At 42.9% G+C, this 22850-nt stretch overlaps 1 protein-coding gene and 1 non-coding gene across 2 annotated transcripts in view; one reads left to right on the forward strand and one right to left on the reverse strand.

Annotated features, from left to right (window-relative positions):
- Positions 1-22850, reverse strand: part of LOC1278351 (tyrosine-protein kinase-like otk) — a 68919-nt gene that overhangs the window by 34199 nt on the left and 11870 nt on the right. The gene's annotated exons all lie outside the window — the stretch shown is intronic.
- On the forward strand, positions 16638-16764 carry LOC11175454 (U5 spliceosomal RNA). Its single transcript, XR_003025306.2, has one exon. It is a non-coding gene; the product is annotated as a U5 spliceosomal RNA (small nuclear RNA).

Genomic DNA, 22850 nt, shown 5'->3' on the forward strand with positions numbered 1-22850 from the left:
ATATAAAGCAGTGTAAACTTCACTTCAATTATACTCTACGAGTGATTTATTTTTTCGATCGTAACAGATGCGATTTTTGGCCAACTAAACTCATCTGCCTTACCCACCGTTACGGAACTAGAATGATGCATACAAACTTAGCATAACCTTGCGATAGTCACTCTATTGCTTGGATTGGAATGGAAAATTCATCCGCCTATGGTGTACACTGCAGAAAATTGGTGGCCAAAACACCTTCTCTCTCTCTCACACACACACACATTGGACCGTAAAAAAAGGCATCATCATCATCATCAGCCCCAGCAGCAGCAACCTCATCGGAGTTTGATATCTTATCCGCCGCATCCTGTGGCACAGGGCGACCCCGCTTGGAAATGCTTTTAAATGTAGGTGCTGAAAGCAACTAATGACTTTAAATTATTATCTTGTCCTCGTTCTGCCCCAACCGCACCAACCCCCACGCGGCCTGCATTCTTGTCTGATTCGCTGCTGCAGAAGGGTTTGATCGAAGAGGGGTTTACATCGAAGGAGGCTGGTTGGCTGATCAGTTCATGCTTTAGCGTGTAACGACAACAGGTTTTCTGCCACAGCAGCCGCTAGTGTGGCGCTGAATCGGTCGGATCTCTGGCGTGTGAGATCTGCACTGTACAGCGATCACGTTATTCGCCGCGCTTGAAAGATAAAACTCCCCTACTACTGGAGCAGCAGCGTAGAACTTTAATTCCTAATCCGCTCCACGGTTGCGATGCGATACGTTCTGCACGAATGATTGAGTTTCGGTAAAAGAAACCACCCCGGAGCGACCCCGGGAATGCTCAACCGGGGTAAAAGAAATGCCTTTTGTGGATCGGGTGCGAGAGATACATCCAACCCGCGCTTAAAGGGTTCCGTTTTTTCCTGAACTCCATTTCCATGCAGCCGAAGCGAAATGTGACTTTAATTTATTCGTAGATAATAACGGCCGTTCGTGCAGAAGAATCGGACGCGCTGCCCAAAAGGCCGGCACCACCGAATATGCCATGGGTTGGATTGCAGATTCGGTCCGCGCCTCCTTTACGCTCCCCTCTCACTCTCTTAATTTAACATTTCTTGTATCTGTTTTTATGTTATTAAAATGGTCGAACTTTTGCTTCGCGTTTTTTATTCCAGCTTCTCGAACCTTTTTTCAGCTCTTGGGGCAACTCCCCGAGAAAGGTTTTAGCCCGACCGTGGCACGGAACGGGAAAGAGACAAATGGTTCATGTGGGGCAACATTTCAGTGCCTGCAGCGAGCGTGGAATGCAAAAGGCACTCGCCCGGGCATCGTTGCGTGGTGTTACCACACCACCCACATTTCAGAGTGCCGCGGGAAGGTTTTTTTTTGCGGTGCCATGTGTGTGCCAACTATCGAATGGTGGAAACGTTTTCCATTTTTTATCATTTCCTGTTCTTTTTTGGCACACATATTCAGGCAGAGAAAGGAGCAAAAAAACACACACACACACAAACTCACAGGCGGATAAATTTCGGTGGCCGCCGTTTTTGAGTGGTTTAATTTGACGGGCAATAAAACGTTCCAGTGGATGAATGGGCACCGCTTATTGATGTTTCAGCGGTTATGTTATGGTTTGCAATATGCTGTGTGTGTGCTAGTTGAAGGCAAGGAGTTACTTTTAAAACATGTAATATTAACGTTCTAGGTCTAACTATTAATCCAATAAAGAGTAAGCTTTTAGACATTTATTTGACGTCATGCCTAACGCAATCCAAGCCCATCCTTGCAGGAGAGCCTTGCTACCATTATTTCTCGGTCTCTTACGACGTGACGCATCTCATTTATTATCACTTACAGTAAGTGTGTGTTTACAGCTATTTGTGTTTACAGCCCTAATCATGTGTGGATATCTTCGCAACAAAGGAAAGAGTTTACTTAGACTCGAAAGGTCAACTATTAAATATGATCGCTATCTAACATATGCGCAGTGTGACCTATCCGTTGGTCTGATTACTATTTACGTCAGCTCTTGCAAGGCCGAATGCAGTTCAATTCTCCTGCCGGTATCACTCTCCTGGTTGCTAAAATATTGACTATTAACTGATATAAAACACGGTGGGAGATTTCGTTGAGCCAATAAGCGTAGAAAGCTAATTTATATTCAACAAATTTTAACTGGATTTTGTTATACTCTATATCCAACATTTGTGAATAACTACTACTAATAGTTTGATATTATTTCATATAGTTTTCAGCAGATCTGCTTTAAGTTATAAATACACTCAATACATTTTTTGTAATGTTTTTGCTAGAGCAAAGCGATGATTTGTTATTGTTCTTTTAGACAACTTGAAGGAATAACAACAGTTTCTCTTCAACGACTCCAGAAGACAAGCACGTGTCCGGATTAACGAGATACGGCGAAGCTTCCGAGTATGAGATTGGTCTCAAAAATAGAATGAATTTGTTTTCCTTTTTTTGGATCGCAAATGTCCAACCCACGCAGAATTTAATTTCATATTATTGAGTTATGGATTTCTACATTTGATACATGGACTACTCCTAAAAAATATTATTTCATTTCACCAATCAGATATTGGTCGTAGGTAAAACAATTTGCTGAATGAAAAAGCTATTATTTGGGCCCTTTCCGTCTTCCGAAGTTCGTAGGCTGAAATTTCAGCCTGTCAGCTGTTTGCATTGTATAGCAGTTTTCGAGCAGCTATCTAACTCGGTATAATTTACAGGTGGGCTTATCCCAAGGTATGGATTTAGAAGACTGATTTTTATCGCTTATGTTTCTGAATGAAGATTTTAGTGTTTTGTGAGAGTGTTTTGTGTATTCGTCAAGCCTCCAGAAAGCTTGTTTGAGCAAAAGTTTTCACCAATTTTGTCAAAAAGTGATATTCAAATTTGGTTATAAAAAACATACTATGAGACCACCTGGACTACATACACTTTGATTCTATATTCCATCACCTGATCTCTTAAAAGCACCTTGGGATAAATGCAAAATCTAGACTGAATATCGCAGGCTAGTTTTGTGTGTGGTTTTGTATGGAGTGTTTACATGATTTCAGTCTCCAACTGTCAAACTCCATACAAAAAGCCTACTAGAATCGTGAAGGGCCCGATTATCTGTACAAAAAAAAACCCCCCAATATTTGAACTAAAACAAAGTATGAATGTAACTCACAATTAAAATGATTAAATGTCACCTGCAACAAACCAACAAATCAAGCTCTAAACTTCCATCATCATTAGCCAGTTCTTGAATGCGTGACATGTGCGTATTCAGCTGCCAGTGTGACCTTTTGCTGTTGCTCTGCACTTACCTGCAAAAACAAAGGAACGAAAATACATTTTTAATAAATAGCCATAAACACAGGCCGCGTCGTCTAGACGCGCAAAGAGAGAGAATTGTTAGATTTTGGTGAAATAAACACAACAAGAAAAGGAGTATCCTCCCGCTAGTGTGGTGCGGCGCACCATAGAATACGGATCTAACCCATTCGTCCGTCGTGGTGCTGTACAGCGGTGCTGAATAGCCTAATAACATGCTCTAATAATCGTCATGAATAAAACATCCATCTGCCCTTACACATTAATTCATGTTTCGTCACAGGCACGGCGGCGCGACACATTCCTTCGCACAAGGTTGATACTCGGAGATGTAGGTATGTAGATGCGATATATATTTTGTGGAAAAAAGAAAACCATACCCTGCGAATATGAATTCGCTGGGAAAGAGGGCAGGCGCAATGAGACTGACATTGGTTGAATTGTGACGTGAGTTGAATGTCTTATTTTCACTTTTGTTTCCTCCCGTGCGTGCTTCGTTGATGGGGCTGAGGAGTTGTGCACTAGTAGTGCCTTTCAGATTGATGAGCTGGATCATTCATTGCACAGCCATGCCATACTGCATGCCTTGCTAATTTCAATATGTTTTATTCGCGCACAAAAGCACACAAAAACTTCGCTCAACAAATTTCACATCCTGCACATATATGCTGCTGATCCTTCGTTTTTTTTCATTCCATTCGATGCATTCTATACATCGTGGAGCTGCCCTGGAGTGGCCATTGTTGGGAAACAATAGTTCTGCGCGCATTAAAAATTAGCCTCGTGAAACGCAAATCTTCCTGCAAACTGCAATTGCACCAACGGCGGCAACCCTATGGGCAAGGGAAATGGATATGGAGCTAATTCCTTATAATCTTGCTTAGCAGCTATTTTTTTTTCTTCGTCTCCGCTCTATTGTTCGCCTGCATCCGTGACCGAACCCATTGCGCATCGCATATCCTCTCGACCGGCACATCTCAAGGAATTGGCGAGGATGGTGGTTGTTTTGTGCTTGGTAGCTATTTTTTTTGTTCCTCACCCTTTCACGTTTGCACCCGTGCTCGCTCTGTTTGCAAAATTCTTAATAACTACGGAATTTGCGATCGCTCGCCCGGAATTTGCATCATTTCCGGTGCTTCCCCCCACCGGTACCGTTTGGCTGCACTTAAGAAATGGGAAAAATGCATCTGCAACCGACCGACCGACCCAAGCGACGAGTTCGCCGCCGGTGCAATAATGCTATTCACCAGCCGCCGCCCATACGGTGCGGAAATCCCTGTTCAAAATGAATGGTATAGGAAGGAAAAAAAAAGAAGGAAAACCCGCCTGAAAATGATGGAACCATGGCGCTGCACAATATGCACTCTCGTGCAAAACCGCTTTTCACCGAAAGCGAACAAAGCGTGAAGCGTATTGGCACAATAGATAGAGCATGATAATTTTCTTTGTCTTGAGTTGTGGGCAAGCGGTAAGAGCATATGGAGCAACAGCAGCAGACAGCACACGAGATATGCAAACAGCCTCCAGGACATGCTGTGGAGCAATGCTGTGTGTGTGTGTTTGCGCACTTTTCATTCCTTTCTCATCTCTGGAATTGATCCCATCCGTGGATGAGTTAAACTCTCAATTGTTAAGAAACTGGTGAAAGCGAGAAAAGGATTAAATTGAATTTCTCCCGCAGAAGATAACGGAGATAGAAAAAAATAAATCAATTTGCAGTGCTAGCAGATGTGATTGGTCTTAGATAAAGGATTTACTTTATGGTGCCTTTTTGTAAGGAGCAATTATGAAATGAAGCGTTCAACAATATTCAACATTTAAATGTAAATCGGTGACTGTTAAAATGACCAGTACTAGTTTTTTGGAAAAGACAATCCTTATTTTGTCTCTAATTTTGTTTACAATATGACAGATTTTTCCCTTTATTCTTCTTTTTCTCCTTCTTCTTTGAATTCTTATCATATCCTTCCTCCTTTTCTTTTTAATGTTAATGAGTACGAAGCCTTTTAGATCATGCGCAGGCATAAAACACTATTTAAATTGTATTGTTCTAATCATTATGGGTGATAATTCCTATCACTACAACTGTTTGGATTCATGCGAGATCACCGGTATTTGTATCATACGATTGATTTATTGCGGATTCATTGAATATGCCAAGATTTTCGAAATATTTGCATTTTCTGCAATATATCTTACGGTCCTTTTTGGGTTATTTTTTATGTGGCCTAACAATAACCTACGCGGTAATAGATACTTGTACAGGTGTCCCCCGAGATACGACTGTATTTGGGACCGAAAATCTCGTCGTATGTCGAATATCTATGAATATAAAGTTTATAACCGAACTTGAAGAGTTGGAATCTATGATATCGTGTATTTTATTTAAAATAATGTTCAATAATGTAATAATTATATTTTAAAAGCCGTATAAAACATAGATATTTAATATAGGGTAGTTGTGGAATCTTTGGAAATGTGTGTATAACGGTTATCAGCCCAGAAATTCAAAAAAATACATCAATTTCTTGTCAATGAGAACTTTTAACTGTCAAAATCAAAATCGTCGTATCTGCGAATCGTCGTAACTCGAGGGGGTCGTAACTCGGGGGACGCCTGTACAAGCTTCCAGGACTTATTAATACCACACAACCAGATATATTAGGTTCCGCTATAGTCCTTCGGGAGGACATATGTGGTTTGAACCCAGTCGTTGGAGTTGACGACTGTACCATGGGACCGCGCTTCTTGCGTTAATATACTATTAAATAACATTGGTGGGTTCTAGGTCCTATAACAAAGACAGTGGAGTAAAAAAACTTATCAAACAACCTTTGGTATCACATGAATGAGAAATGAGTATAAAAATGACCATTTAATGTTTATTTTTCTATAAAGCTTATCATCATACAGCTTACTTAAATCATACTCAAACGAAATCAAAGACAAAGACAACGAAAAAAACTGATAAAATTTGACGTCTAAAATGAGCTACATTTTAATTGCAATCTATAAAATCGCTTGTCTAGCTTTAATTCTTGCTTTGAACCTTTCAAATCATTTAAACTTACAGGGTTTTCGAGGATTATTTAGACATGTTCAGCGAGTTGTAGTTTTGTTCAGGCATGTTTGAACGCCGTTTGTTTACCTTTTGATGAGAATGATCCAAGCTGCAGTCCAAGTGGTACGAAAGTGACAGCTCTATAGTATCGCCGAACATGTCAACGCCTGCTTCCGAACAATTCAATATCTCGCTGAAAGAGTCTATTATATTCCTTAACAAAACTAAAACTCGCTGAACATGTGTATATAACCCTCGAAAACCCTGTAATACCCGTAAGTTATGGGAAAATGATCCATCGGACTCATCGATCCCTCAAAACCTCAATGTTCGAAAATGTTGCTACTGAAGTTTGGTCAATGTAGGCAGCTTAAACATATAAAACTACTGCAAATACACCCCATGCAAAATTGAATAAACCTATCAACTCAGAATGTACTTGAAAGTAAAAAATATGTTTTAAAAATCCAACATTTTCATAAACGCAACATGTAAACCCTGCCAGGAATTAAAACGCCTCCTATTCAATGCAACAATGTTGCTGCTCCGGAAAATGCAATTGAAAGTTTAGAGAAAAAAAATGTAATGAAAGATAACGACGAAAGCTCATTAGCTGGCAAAGTACACCATTTCCCGTAAGAAAAAGAAACAAAAACCACTTCAGCACGATTGTCTGATCGGTATAAATCCTTTTTTTCCTTGCTTCCGCCCTATAAGGAGGGGGTTGCAACCATATAGTTTCACTCAGCTATTAGACGGGCATACTTTTGCTAGTGAGCTCCCCCCCCCCCCCCTCCTTCCCGCCCTCTTTCTTGTGCGGTGGAATATTCCATAATTTCTGCACACATGCACACAACTCTTTTCACCTTCATCTAATTTAAAGCTGAGCTTCTCGCCGCATGCTCACGCCCGCAAGGCATCCATTCTTCATTCTACGCTCAATCCATACTCCATACACACTCCTACGAATGTATCCGATGCAAACGTGCATCGGCAGAGGGAATAGGGAATGAAAAGGAGAAAAAAAACGCATACACTTTTTCTATGGACGGAGCCGTCCATTTTTCCACGGCCGGCAGACGACGGAAACAGTGGCATTGTGCTTCGAGTTGCACTCCGCTCCAACTAACGAATGGCACACTACGGTTGACGATGGTGATGCTGGCAAGCCGATGCATATGGAAGGCACGGGCAATACGTAGCAACACACATGCGAATTGCACTTGGTTCGTACTTTTCTCTCTGTACCGCGTGCACCGCGCGCTGGGAATGTAACCAATGGAAAGAAATAGTGCAAGTCGAGGAATAAAATAATACAACCCATTACGGCACGCTGCAACCGGCAATTGTGCAACTCTTAGGTGTGTGTGTGTGTGCCCCCTTCCGAACAAAGCCGCCCGGGGTGTTTGGGGTGCACTCGGTGCATGAATGGTAAGGACTCGGCGCGCGACGCGAGAGCTTGTCTGCTCTTTTGCTGCTTTTTTTGTTTGCTTCCTGCGATGCGCGCACCACGCTCTTTTCGCGCACGCTTGCTCGTTTCGTTGGCGGGCTGCAGAGTTTTTTGTTGCAGAGTGCAATCCTCCCGGGTGAAATTGGCATTCGTTTCTGTTTTTTTACTTCTTCTTCTGTTCCTCCTGAGCTGGGGAAAATTATTTCATTTCCGAAAATTTAATTAATTCCCTTCAGTTTTATTGTGCGCCGCGCAGCACTTTACACGAGCACACCGGCACCGTTGGGCCCTCAGGTTTTCTTTTATTTTTGCTCAAAGTTCTTATTTTGTCGTTTGTCATTTTGTTGTCCTGTTTTTGCTCAATGTTGGTGGTTTGTATTTTTTCTTCTCTTTTTTATGTTTATAAAAACGTGTTCTCTTTTTCAGTTTACCATTTTTTGTTGTGTTTTTTGTGCGTTTTTCTTGTTTGTGTGTGTGCGCGCCTACCTGTTTGTAAGGTTTCGGGGTTTTACCTTATGCGGCAACATTATTCCCTCATTTTATGCTGATCCGTACGGTGCACTTGCACTCTTCGCTGCATTTCTTTTTCAACGCATTCAACTCATTAGCAGGATAATTTAATCAGGATCATTTGCTTCGTTTTTTTGTTGCTTCTCTGCACATTTTCTGTTGTCGGTGCTGCCGTTTGACGGATCGAAGGCGCTTTATTGATGGAAATGGGGATTGGCGGGAATGTGGGCAGGAATGGAACAGGAAATTCCATGCCATTCCTCTCTATCATCAATATTGCATCACGCGAAAGTGGTGGTTCGCTATAATTGATGGAATCGTTAGCACACGCAGCAAAAACCACAATTTGTGATAAAGTGACCCATGAATTGATGATGGAATGAAATGTGTTAATAGAAAAGGGGGAGGCGAGACAGAAGAGGCAGAGCAATCTTGAAACAGGTGTAAATGAAATGGAACAATGATATTATACAATGGGGGGGGGGGGGTGGGGGATTCAAATACAGCAAAATCAATAAATTAATGTTTATGGTATTTTGGCCGACAAGGATGTCGACGATCTGGTTATTTATTTATTTTTTTATTTATTTGCTTAATAAATGTTTGACAATTATTTAAAGGAATATTGCATACATTGCATACATTTGATACTAATGGTATTTAGCTGAATGATGTAAACTATGTCGACAATTGTGTTGAAAATCGTATTTAAAAATAGAAATCTTTGAAATTGGAACTGAGTCATTAGAAGATATGAAACAAAAATCGTTATTATTATCTTTTATCTCAAATAGTAAATATATATTTAATTTAATTTGATAGATTTTCTACCTTTTTATGACATCTGTCAAAAGTAAAACATATCTAAACAAAGAGAATATGTTAGTTTTATACTCTAATTTGACTTGTCTTCTCTTGTTTTGAACTTATTACTTGTTTGATTGGGACGAGCTTAAAAAAACTAATAAAATATTACAAATATATTTAATGACTAACAGATGCGAAAAACTTATTTGTATGCTACTTCTTTTGTTACAGGGTTATTCCCACAATTTATTGGTCGGTTTTCATGTTTTTTTGGGCTCGGCTCAAGATTTATTCATCGTATCCCATAGATTTTTAGTTCGTTCCCATAATTTATAGGTATCGTCCAGTTGGAAATCAATACAATTGATCCAAAAAATTCCGGGAAATGCCAAAAAATGGGAAGCAACCAAAAAAATATGAGAATCAACCAATAAATCGTGGGAAACCCTGTAATAGTTCAATTATTAAGTTTGAATATTAAGTTATATTAAGTTTGAAATGAGATTTGCGGTTCTATTTTTGAAATTGTTTGATTTTTCTAAGTCGTAAACTGAATAAAACAGATTAATTTCATTTTAGTTAGATTATTTGAGGACAATTTAGAGCATTACTGAGTTCCATTAAAGGCAAGGCAAATAATGTAAATATTTTCTTTGCATTGCCCTTAATATAACTCAGTAATGCTGCAAACTGTCGTTAAATAGTCAAACTAAACTGAAGTTAATCTTTCTTTTTCGATTTTCGGTAAATTTCACCGGAGTTGCACTAACTTACTTTCCTTACTGTAATGCCTGTATTAGCTTTTTGGCTCTTCGTCCTCTCACGAGCACACCGGCAAGAAGAGATTGGTAAACATGGAATTGTACTCAACCGGCGTATCGCAATCTGCATTGATGCAGCAAGACCGCTCTAAATGAAGAGTCCTACCGGTTTCAACACGTTAAGATAAATTTGCTCCCCTCTCAACCCCGAAATAATAAAAGCACAAAAAAAAGATGCCATTCTGCATTAAGCCACGGGCATGATTTATAAATGGCTGGCTAATAAGATTCTTTTTTCCACGAAGTAGTGCTGATACTGATGCGCTGAAAATTGTATAGAGCCTCGCGTGAATGAATGAATGGATGGATGGTGTGTGTGCGCCATTCTCCCAGGTCACCGAGCAGCAGCAGAAGCAGCAGCAACACTCTCGTGAGGTCCTTTTGTTCCCCCAGAGCAGCCCGATTGCATCCTTCCATGGTACCATGGATACCATTGAGACGTCAGCCTTCATCATCATCATCGTCGTCGGGTGCGCAGTATGCAGGAACGTGCGACCCAAATGACAATTTGCAATATGAAATTCTCTTCTAACCCTCGCCGGAGCAGCCGACACGACACGATTGCATAATTATCTTCTGTACCGCACCTGAACCTGAAGCATACTATCTGCGATGGTGGCGATGGTTGGCGTGTCGGCTGTGCGCTAGCGAAAATTCACCTGCCCTGGTGGTGTACTTGTACGATGTACAACGGCTGGTGCTATTTTAACTGCAAATGGAATGGTAAATATTTGCATCGCCATGCGGGGGTGTTGTTGGGATGCGCTCGGCTATGAACACTGGATTGATGGGCAACCATCACGGACAGGGGACGAACCGAAGGACGACGCGCGTTGGTTCCGAGACCCGAGAAGTGGGCTCTCGAAACCGTGGGCCGTATACGATGCCCTTCAGTTTGCGCTGAGCCGATCCTTTTTGGGTGTTTGCTGCTGGAGCCCAACGCTGCATCCTTTCTTTTTTTTTTGTTATGCCCTCCGGAGCATGCAGTCGATACTAAACGGCCATTTTATTACTCAGATCCATACACAAAGAGGACGAGGAAAGAGTTGTCTGTTGAAAGCGAGGATGCTTGCGGGAGCTGTCGCGCAACATAATAAAATGCTCCAGTACCCATCGTCGTCCTCATCCTCATCATCATCGTCGTCGTCGTCCGGCGTTCAGGCAGAAGCTGTTGATCGTATTTCATTCGTCGGCGGCACGGAACCAGCACGACCTGTGCATACTTATTAGCCTTTAGTTCCTCGGAGATAGTCGAACCACCGGCACCAAGACAGACCAGACGGGGGGCCAGAGAGAGAGAGTAGAGTGTGGGTGCAAGAGAATTTTTCTTTTCTGCACACTATTTGAAACATGATTCCCATACGAAAAACTTCATAAAGCTTCACAGTCAGAAGCAGCGAATGTTTCGGACCACGTGACACACCGAGCGTTTTTTTTTTGTTGCTGCTGGAGGGAACGCAGGTGAGATTGAGTTAGAAGTATGGGTTTTATGGCATCGGTTTGCGCAAAACTTATCTCACATGCTTAAGAAGATTGTGGCGATGGACCAACAGATACACACACACATACATATAACCGACAGCAGCATCAACATGGGGACGTGTTCAAGTGACGACCAAAGCGTTAGGTCCGAGAGCAAGATGACAGCACGCGGGACTCAGGAGTCGGAGGAAGATGAACGAGGCTCATACGTTTTATCCGGCTCGTGTTTATGGTAGACCCATCGATTCAACAGTCGTGTTTGGACGATGAATTGGGAATTCAAATTTGTGAGAATTTGTCCCCAAGCGGGGGTACTCCTGTGATGGAAGAGGAGTTCTCTACTGACAAATCGCCTTCGGGTGGACGGATAATGATGCATCTGTAATGCATTGAAAGTGGTTTGAGATGGGTTGGACATGTTTTTAAAGTGTGGCAAAAAAGTAGCACAAAGATATCGTTTCTTTTGATGGACTTTTTCATCGTTATATTCGTCTTCTTGTGGGTATAATAACGTTCTTGTGTATGTGTGTGTGTAGTTTCCGAATTATCCGAAGAGATGTTCAACTTTTCCAAGGATTGAAGGAGCTTTGTGTCCGCATATTGTTGAAGTTTAAAGTTGAATTGCTTTTCCGAATTCCATGAGGCTAAACTACTCAATTTATTCTATCAACGTGTACATTTTTGATACGTTATCGTTGGAAAAGATGTTCCAAAAATAGAAGTGGTCTTAACGGGTTCAAATTAACCAATTTCAAAGGATATATCCGGCAGGGTATTTTGTAGTTTGTTGGAACAGGTTTCAATGATGATCGCTAAGGAAACTAAGGTAATAAATAGGTAACTGAGCTTAAATGTTGAATTTTCCATTGGAACACCTAAGTAAAGGTATTTCGAAGCATTTTGTGATTTTTTGTGTTATTGAAACGAATCAAGTTCTTCAATTTTTCTTCAAAATTATTAGATTAATGGCATATATAGTCATTCATAATAATTTTGTTTATCTGAAACAACTCAGTTACAACATGATCCAAATAATATCATAAAGTTATAAGTGATGTGATATTGTTCCAAATACATTAACGCTTTTCCGCACCTACACCTAACCCATTTCGCTTATTTTGCTCATACATTAAACAAAAGTAGGTGACGTTCGTTGACGTCTTCAAACTGTGTGGTGGATTTTTCATTTGCACACAGCTAATCTGAATCCCCATGACATGTTTCAAACTTTGGACAAATTAATCGTACTAGTCACGTGAAAACAATACCACTCAACCAATTGCAGCAAAAAGGGCGTCCTACTATACTTCGCTCACTTAAACCAAGATCCCAACAATAACATTAGAATAGTACATGTTTCCTTAACACCTTTCTTCCGCTTCTAAATCGTTCTTATTAAACTTCTTCCGCAGTAGATTCTCACTTCGAAACATGCAACACACGACACACCCTTTGGGGGACTCTGTTTTGGGGTAAGGTGTTGTGCCGTTCGAAATGTTCATTAGCGGTAGCTTTCCCTTTAAATGAGTTTTGACAGCCTACTTCCATAATAGGACACGACGCTAACAACTGACCATTTAACCTACCACCGTGCTACACACCCTCCACAACAACACGTTCATCGCAAAACCCGTAAGACACACGCAGCAACATGACGACCGTTTTGACAAGGAAACAACAAACACGGGCAACACGGTTTCCAGAGTCTTTCCCCTCTGTTTTCCGAAGCAAGCAGAACTTCCGCCCTAACACGGTCCTAGTTACGACGAGATCGGTGCCTGAACACTGAACACGCGTCCCTTCGAGGGAAGTGTACAATTACGCACACAATACGCTCGGCCAATCCTGAGTGAGCAAGAGAAGATGTGGGAAATGGATTCTCGCAAATATTCGGGTGCATTTCTTCGCTCCGGCATTGCTGTGATGATACATACAATACAAGATAAATCCCCGCAGCAGTTTTTTTTGTAAATCCCAACTGACTGATAAGCCGTGCAGTGTTTTGTGTTTCTCTGTACTGGCCGGAAGCACCCCGGGGTCCGGCTGAAAGGATATAGAATATTGCATACCCTCGACATGCAAATCGTACCAATGACGTAACCAGGGACTACTACTATCCTCCCGCGCGCCACGGGAACGATTCAAATGCAGGAGTTTTCCGCTTAGCAAAGCCCGCAGCCCAAAGCGAGGTTAATCAATTCGCCTGTTTTCCACCCTAACCCGATGGTTATGTTTCATTAAATTCCTTCCTTTCCGTTGCTCCCTTGATTGTTACACAGCGTTTTTGAGCGTAATCCATCCATCCCACGCGTAGTAGGAGGGAGGGTAGGTTTGCCGGTTGCGCCTTCGTGTGGCATGTTAAAAAGGGGTTAACCTAACCGAGGCAAGCTGTTGTTATTTTTTACGTTCTCTTCACATGCAATGATTTTGACTGTAGGCCGAGCTGCTCGGGTTCGCTTATTTAGAAAATGAAGCACCACACTCACACACACCCATACAAACACGTACGCATATTCGTATTTCTCTAACCGAGGCATTTCTTGTAGAACGAGCTCGAGCGCGTTGATTCGCTTCGATTAACACGCTAAAAAGTGGCAAGAACATGGCACACAACCTTCACGTGCGCCAAAAGGGGGAACAGCAGCAACACCACGGGTATCACATTACGTTCGGGCTTTTCGGGCTTGTTTCGGTTTCAATTGTGCAAACCCGGTGGTGGTGGATTGCCGGATGGGGTTGCGGTGATGACTAATGTAGAGAGTGATGAAACGGATTGACGGCAGATGGCAGTCAGAGCAGCACGAACAAGTTGTTTGCTTTGGTTTGGTGCTAATCTCGGTTGATTGAATTGTCTGAAGCAGGCAGAGAAGCTGTGGAAGAATTGTTGGAATCAAGGGCAGTTTTGGAAGTCATGTTGAGACCCTAGAGGCAATCTTTGGAATTAGGTTGGATGTTTCAAGAGCTTCTATGTGATCTATTTGGTGTCTTGAACGCGCATTAACTTTGCATTTTAACAGCGTTATGTTAGGACATTAATGAGTCTAAGGACCACTTCTTTATATTGCCGTCTTTTTGTATCCTTCATCCTAAATATCAGGCTCCTTTAACAAGTTATTCATCTAGATGGGTAAATGAACTCCTCTCGACTGCTATATACATTCTCAACCTTCACAGCTTCTTCAGCTAATGAAAGACCACGCTGTCTCTTTCTTAATCATTCCAATTTCAATGCTTTTGTGTAACCTTGCATAACAACCTGCTACAGACATTATACTCCTTGGTACCTTTAAACGTTCTCTATTTGATTAAAAACAATTCAACCTCAATGGAGAGTCCTCAAAACAGACAATTTATAGCCAGTCAGTCCGCAACCGAGCAGCAAACCGAGCGAGCGAAATAAAACAAAACCCGCGCTTTAAATGCCACTTAGCGCCGTTCATCATTCAATGGCATTATTGCGAGTGCCCATGGAAGCAGCACCGAGCCACAAAGCCCAACTAGCAAGCAACAACGAGGACGAGACACGAAATAAAACGGGAATGAGAATAGCGAGAGAGAGAGAAAGAGCATAAAAAAATAGTAAAATAAATTAAAATCCTTTGAAGAAAAGCTTCATCGTGCGGAAGAACAGCGTGTACAGAATGACGGTGGTGGCAGCAACGTTGGACGTGGCGTGGGCGAAGAAAATGAAAATACCACCGAATGTCCCGCGGCAGCCAAGACCCCGCGCGCAACGGTATCCAATATTGAAACCGCAAGCCTCGAAGGCCTAGAAGGCAACCCGCATAGTTTTTCCTATGCAAAGCAATTGCTGTAGCCATTCGGCGTAGCTCGCCACGTCTCGCCACGGTATCCACCGAGTCTGGTAGAGAAAAGCTGGGAAACTTCGCCTGGCATAAAACTAAGAATTGCACTCCAAGAGCCACTCGCGGTGGCCTTTTCCTCCGTTGCCCTTCTCCGAACAGTGTGTATGTGTGTGTGTGTGTGTGTGTGAGTGCAAGCAAGTACGCGTCGTCTGCAGGAGACGACCGTTTCATAGAGCGCACACGGTCGCTCGTCCCAGCGCTGGCAATTATTATGCAAGGCAATGGTGGACTTGTGGTGCTTTGCAAGGACCAGCAGATGGGACCGATGGTGTAGGACAGAATCATAATAAAAAATAAAAAACAATCTGAAACATAAAGCGTGTATTCCCGTGTTTCTTGTGATCGTGTTTCGCGATGAACGGGCGAACTCTAGTAGTACAGTTTCCTCGCCTGGCAGAAGAAGGATCCTGAAACATGCAAAATTCCACGCGTCGCTTCATCTTCGTTTTTTTTACAACTGAATGGTGGTACCGTTTATGCTACAAAATTCTGTGTGAACAGGATTTTTTTACTTCCTTCGTATATGGAAAAACTTTAAACTTAATGAAAAATTCCTTATCAACCCTCAAACACACACCCTGAACGCCATTTCTCTTTTAATATATTCACTTACACTCTAGTTAAGCTTGTTAAAACAACTCGTTAAAATTAACACTAATTGTGAACAAATTACGGCTTGACAGCAACGTCTCTAATCTACGCACATCTAATGTAAACATCAGCCACTTTTTTCCACCTTGTCATACTTGCCCCGCCAATGTGGCTTACCGTGCCTGTCGTCTTAACCTGTGCTCCGCCTGTTGATAGACTTCATATTTCAATTTATCAACGTGCCGGGGCGGCTGTCCCGAACTAGAGCCGAAAAATTGCTCAAACAAATCACGATGGCAATGACTGTCAAAAACATGTCACACAGTGAGTAGGAGAAAACCGCCCATTGGTGTCTTTGCTATCCGTACGGCGCCCTTCCGTATGTATTATCACAGCAGACGGCTTGTGCGAATATTAGAGCAGGGCAGTAGAAGGGAAAAGGAACTCTACAACAGTTCCTCTCTCGAACAGCAGTTGAGTCGGGTCACGCGCTACCGTTGTGTGTTGTGCGGTTCACGCTCGGCGAAGCACATGGCATATGCGTTCGCTCTGAGCAGATCGTACGCGTGCTCGCGGTCGCTCTGGCTCTCCATTTCTTTGCCGTCTGGCGTTAGTAGCGAGTTACGTACGGGGTTTGCTTGTGCTGCGTGCCATTTGAAGGGAGCATAGTTATGCATCGCTACAGCAACGAGTCGTGGCTGGGTAGGGTGAGAGCGTTAGTTGTGGTTAGAAGTTACTCTGATCTCTCTTCAGTTGTCGAATAAATCTTTCGCCTTTTACTAAAGATTTCCGTGGAGAGGGATACTCTAATGAGTCTAAAGTGAATTTTTGTCCAGTCCTGACTTCCCTCGTGGAGGTCGGGACACCTGATCTTAAAAAAACACAAATTAATAGGTATCGGTAAATGCTTTACAGTAATCTTTATATGTTGATGTATAAGAAGTCATTTACACACGTGTAATTTTGTTACAGTCATGTTTGAATGGAAACCTATTACTGATATCTAGAAGGGACGATATTCATCTAATAATCATCACGGTAGGGATGTACGTTCCTAGTAATTTTAGATTATAGAATAAAATGCGTTAAAATCGGTAAGGCTTTGCAACGATTTAATATATTTTTATACTGAACACATCGAATGTCAAAATATTTGTCGCTTTGGTATGTAATTTTAGTTTACCCAAAGTTGAGCGAAAAATCAGCGAAAATTATTACATAGGACAGTTATAATAAAGCTATTTGGATTTAAACTTCTTTAACTGTGGCCATATAGACCAGTGCAGTCTCAAATACTCGACGTCTCTATAATGTATCAAACAAACATAACAAAACTGTGGTCAATCAAGGTCTAACTTAGCCTCTAAAAGGGACACAATAGACTTTAATAAATATGAAAATATTCTGTTCTGGTGGGTACAAGGATCAGTTTGTAAATTAGAACACTATCAAAGTGGAACAGAACTTTAGTTTAATTGTAATATTACGAGTTCGGTTTCGAATGTCTGATATAATTACTTAAATGAAATTTAATCTACATAACTGCCTTAATTTGTACATCCTAACTTTTAAGAGCATTCTATTTCACAAGAATTTAATTTCTATTGGCCTGCTCTGTGATACAGTCTACCACTTGCCTTTCCTTGATGCTGTTATTATCATTTCCGATTAGAAAATGTCATTATTCTATCCCGTTCTTCTAATGCAACCCCATCGCGCTCGTAACAATTAAGCAGTGATTAGCTGAACATTGCCTACCTTCCGCCGCAAATTCGTTTCTGATTCATCCGAGTGAGAAAACGAAACACATCTCACATAACAGCGAGCGCAAAGATACAGGCTGCCCCCATCCCCTCGTAATATATCGCGCCCGCCCTGAGCCCACCCGAGCAGCAGCAGCACCACACTTTACGTCCGGTAGTCGTTAATTTTATTCTCAATAAATTCTTCCCAATCGTACGTATACTCATCTCATTTTATTACCATTCTGCTTCTGGGGGTCGCGCCGCTAGACATCAAAGCGGCCCGGTGGTCCAGCCAGCCAGCTTAGCCTCTCGGGTTTCCCGACCGTAGAAGTCGCTGAGCGAACAGCAGTCTCTCTGTCCATACGCATGTTTGTGTGTGTGTGTGCCACCGGCCATGAGAACTAATCTTCGGACCTGCTTCTTCCCATTCGCAAACAGACGCCAACAGACGCAAAGAAACATTCTGTATGCCATATATGGCTTACTGGTTTCGCACCGCACAACCCCACGCCCGTATCAGAGTCTACCGACCAACCCCGGGGTCAGAAGCCTGCGCAGGTCCGCCGGCGTACCTGTTTGGTTGCGGTTCTCGGCTCGGGCTCGATCTTGTTGTTGTTGCGGTGTTTGTTTTATAGAACGAAATTTGAGTACAGCGATGCTACCGAGCTGTGGGCCGATCGAAAGGGCCACGGAGGTATGCATTTGGAAAGGCACACACATCAACCGATCGACTTCAAACGGGCGACTTTTGAAAGGTTTGGGCTTTTTTAAGGAGAGCGGGAACCGTTTGTTTTAGAATTTATTTACTCCACGCCGAGCTGGTAAACAATGTTTCTGTCCAGGCAGGCTTTCCGCGTACGTTTCCAACATCAGACGACTTGCTTCCTCGGATATGATAGTTTTCGGAACTCCTCGCAAAGGTTCCCAGGAGGAACATCTTTTCTTCACGCGCGCGTTTATCACTGCGTTTTATTTACACTAAATTGAAGAAAACCGAAACGCGGAACTGGGCCTGGAGTTGGGAGAGTTGTAAGCTCCCAGAAAATAACACCCAAGTCGTTGCCGCCGCACGCCCCGGCACCGCTTCTTCACGCGCCCCAGCAAGGTGAAACTAATCTGATCCGACAACATCGACCCTTCGACATTTCTCCTATCATAAGCGCAAGAGGGCAACTAAGTTAAGCTGATATGTATGTGTGTGTATGTATGTTTGAAGAAAAAATCTACATACAAACGATCGTAATCTTCAGCTGCCCTTGCACCAGTCCCGTCAAGCATTTTCAGCTGTGTGGAGCTGTTACGAACGGTTCGGTTTGTTTATTATTTCTTCCGACGCGGGGCGACGACGACTTCATACAAAATCTGCCCAGTGCTATGAGGTTTGAAAGCATTGAAGACTCTCGACCAAAGTGAATAAACAACATACCGGTGGACGAGATCAAACGTACACTTGGCTTGCATGTTGAAGTCGGAGCCGACTGCATCGATGCATTCTGAAGAAGTTGTTCAGGAGTTACCCTTCCGCTCAACAATGCTCTGGATGGGGTTTTTGAAATGGAGCCGTCGGTTGACTGTAATTACAAGATGGATTGGAAATCGCATCAAGAATTTCTTAAGCACTCTGCTCAACATTCAAAAGTCTTTTCAAGTAAAACCCCCTCAAGTTCAAGAAAGAAAGGGTAACGCAGGGTTCTACAAAGCGCAGGTTGGAACCTAGCTCCTTGGTTGCAACATGTAAAACATTGCCCAGGTTGTATGTAGTTCTGACCATCGTTACACCATCTCCCTTGTGATGGTAGATTCCACTAAATGTCCCCGGAAAGACACTCCTTCCTTGGGGGAAAAATCCAACTAGGTGCCAAAATATTGGAGGAACGATAGTTCCTCTCGCATATAGATATAATAAGGGGTGCGTTTAATTTGTTTTTTCTTCTTTCCTCACTCGCATGTATCCTGCTTTTACCGACTCTCTCTCGTCAATTCTTTCGGCGACGGTGTCATAAATTTTGTCCATTATTATCGCTTTACGCAAACGGGGAAAAGGGGCACGCGTGTTGGGAAAATAAAAAGGGGAATATGTATGCTCGACTCTGGATGCAATGCCACAGTCCTGTGTCTCCCGTGTGTGTCTGTGTCCTGTCTGTGACGAACTGGCTGAAACGTCCCTATCATGATATCACGTATCGGTGTGCTGACCGACGTGTTTGTCGTATGGGGTTTGCATCGCATAGGGCTAAACTACTTCGCACTACCGACGGGACGGGACAGCGAGGGTCTCTGGCGCGTAAGTTGGCGTAAGTTGGGAACGCGTCCTAGAACGATACCGAGCCGATGGGGTGCAAGCCACCGTGCGAGAGCTCTCTTTGATAGGACGTCGTCTCATTGATTCCGGCCGAACGGCAAACCCCGTGTGCGGACTCGAAACGGTGCATCGAAGCGTGCGCTCCTGGCAGTAAAAGGAATCCAAGCCGCGCTCAAACGCCCCGCTGCGGAACAGGAGTTGAGGGTGGAACACAGGAAGGAAGTTTTGTTGCCATTTTGTGTACGGTTGGGTGTGTGTGTGTGTAGCTGTGTGTATATGTTTGTCGTCTCGTCTCGCCAAACCGCGGCAAAATACGGAAGCTTGCGTAGCTATGTCGCTTACATCGAGCCACTCCAGACTCGAGAGACCACTTGAACTGTATACCCACTTGTTCGTCATCATCGTCACCGTTGTTTCGGCGTGTGTGTGTGTATGCATTTGTGTGTACTAGGGCTAGGGATCACGAGGAGAAACCACCGGCAAACCCCATGCTCTCCAGAAGTTTTTGGAGTATATCGTAGCATTCGGAGAGTTTCGCAGTAAAGTGGATCTGTTTGTATGCCCCGGTAACAAACGATAAGCCGCCGCACGATGTAATGAAATTATGAGCAACCGTTCGTTCGGTCGCTCGCTTGCGCTACTGCTCGACAGGACGCTATACCGGCAGGATAAAGTAAGTAGGATCATGTTTGTGCTTGTGTGTATTTATTTGCTTTACGCGTCAATCAAACAGAGCCGAGCCGGGCAGGACCCCCTTTCTGCGGCGATGTGAAGGAGTGCCGATAAAAAGGGATGTGATGACAGGCTTTGCCGTAATTTTCGCCGTAATATGAGCAGATTAATCTTGGAAGCAGGTAAAGCTTTACGTGCTTGCTTCGCACAATGAGGCACCATCAAGAAGCTTTCCCGGATACACACACAAAAAAAACAAATTAGGAGAGTTCTTTAAAGGATCTTTCATTACACTTCCACTTCATCGGCACCTTTGCCGGCACAGGCATGCAAATTTTTCACACCACTTTCCGGTAATGTAAATTTGATTCATTACCACGATGGTGAGGATAAATTCATGCTCAAAGATGGCTTAAAAAAGACTGTGCCACAAAATTGAACACATTGAAGGAACACACTGCCGGGAACGGCATCACATTGCCCGGTGGATGGATTTTGGAACATGCTGGTCGACTCCAAAAAACGTGGTTCGGCGCATTATACGAGCTTTTCATCGTTCCGGTGGGATGCTTCTTTGCCTTCCGTGGGTTTTTTTGTTATTCCCAGTTCCTTGCGCTTTGAATTATGGTTTGCTTTGATAAATGGATTAAACGCTGCCGGAAAACTGAGTGGAGAAGCTTGCTCGTGCACTCAGAGGATAACGAAAAAAATACCAAGACTTGGCAAAATTTTCGCCTCAAGTGTGTTTCTCGGTTACTCGGTTGTAGTCGTTTGGCGGTATAATATGAATTCAACACAAGCAAAATGAAACGTTGCATCTCATTTTATGTACATAAAGTCACGTTTTATGATTTCAAAAATTACAAAAAAAAATGAAACAAGCAACAGGGGCACTTTGTTCACACACGAGCTAGTTAATTTTCCAACAATTTCACGCTGGTGTGATATTACCCGGGTGTAGAGATGCACGAGGAAGCGCGATACAGCGATTGCCATACGGTTTTATGGGCACAGGTCGTCATCGCCGCAGACGAACACAACGACCCCTTCGTCAGTTTCGTTACCATCGCCATCATCATTATCATCATCATCAGCAGCTAGCGCTACCCATCAGGAACGAGCTGTGGCTTTTATATATCTAACGAACACGCTGTGTAGCGAGCTCTTATCAGAAATGCATTCAGTTCGAATTTTCCGTCAACATTCTTTCTCTCTCTCTCTCTCTCTGGCTAGTCTATCCCTCTCTCCATATGGTAGAAAGGTGGCCTGGTGGTCGTTAATGCTAATGTTGAAATAAATATGTTTACTCGGACGCTGACTCTCGGCACTGTGCACAGATGCGTACTGCGGCATTATGCACATGCAGTGCACATGGGATATGATACGGTGACAGTGAGTGGATAGGCTTGAAATAGGTATTACATTATGAGGTGCTTTCCAATTTGTTTTACAGGATGTAAATTAACAGTTAAAGCATGGAATCAACATCAGCAGACATGCCTCAACTATGAAAGCTACACCCTCAAAGAATTACTCTCACAGTTTTCGTTAGTTTGTTTTGATGAACGTAAAGAAATATTGGTTAAAACAAGAGACGAAAGAGGAGGAATTAACTTACCCATAAATTAGTACCACTTCAAAATGAAAATTATTTAGCAGCAGGAAGTATGTATGTTTTATTGTATTCCTCACAGTTTTTTTTATGTAAATATTGTTACTTCCAATAACTTTAATGTTTAGAGTTTTATCACAATTCTTCCTGATTTAGTTATCTCGCTTATATCCTTGTGCATATTAGGCTCAGCCTATTACCAAACTGCCAGGGCCAGTCGTGTCATCAACAAGACACCGAACAATCTGGGCTCATAACGAGTTTTCATATCTTCTCCAGCATCGTAGATGTCACCGAGACTTTTCCATCCAGAAATTTCCCCCGAGGATGAACAAAGGAAACGACAGGCAAATCTTTTTCCACACCGTACCTCGGTCTCGAATCTCTCTCCCCACACAAAGAACTGCACTGAAACTAAAACAAAAGTTCCCTCCGCAAGCTCCGGCAAGCATCCGGTGGGGATGGCTGCTCGGATGCTTCGGCATAATGGGACGGCAAGTAGCAAACTTGCCACCGGTATGCCACCTGAGCAAGGGCTAGTGCAAAAGCAGTGCAAGCAACCATCAAGGCATCGTCATACTAAGGGGTCGTTGGAACGGAGACAACTGCTACTCA

Source organism: Anopheles gambiae, chromosome 3, assembly GCF_943734735.2.
Source record: "Anopheles gambiae chromosome 3, idAnoGambNW_F1_1, whole genome shotgun sequence".
Lineage (NCBI taxonomy): Eukaryota > Metazoa > Arthropoda > Insecta > Diptera > Culicidae > Anopheles > Anopheles gambiae.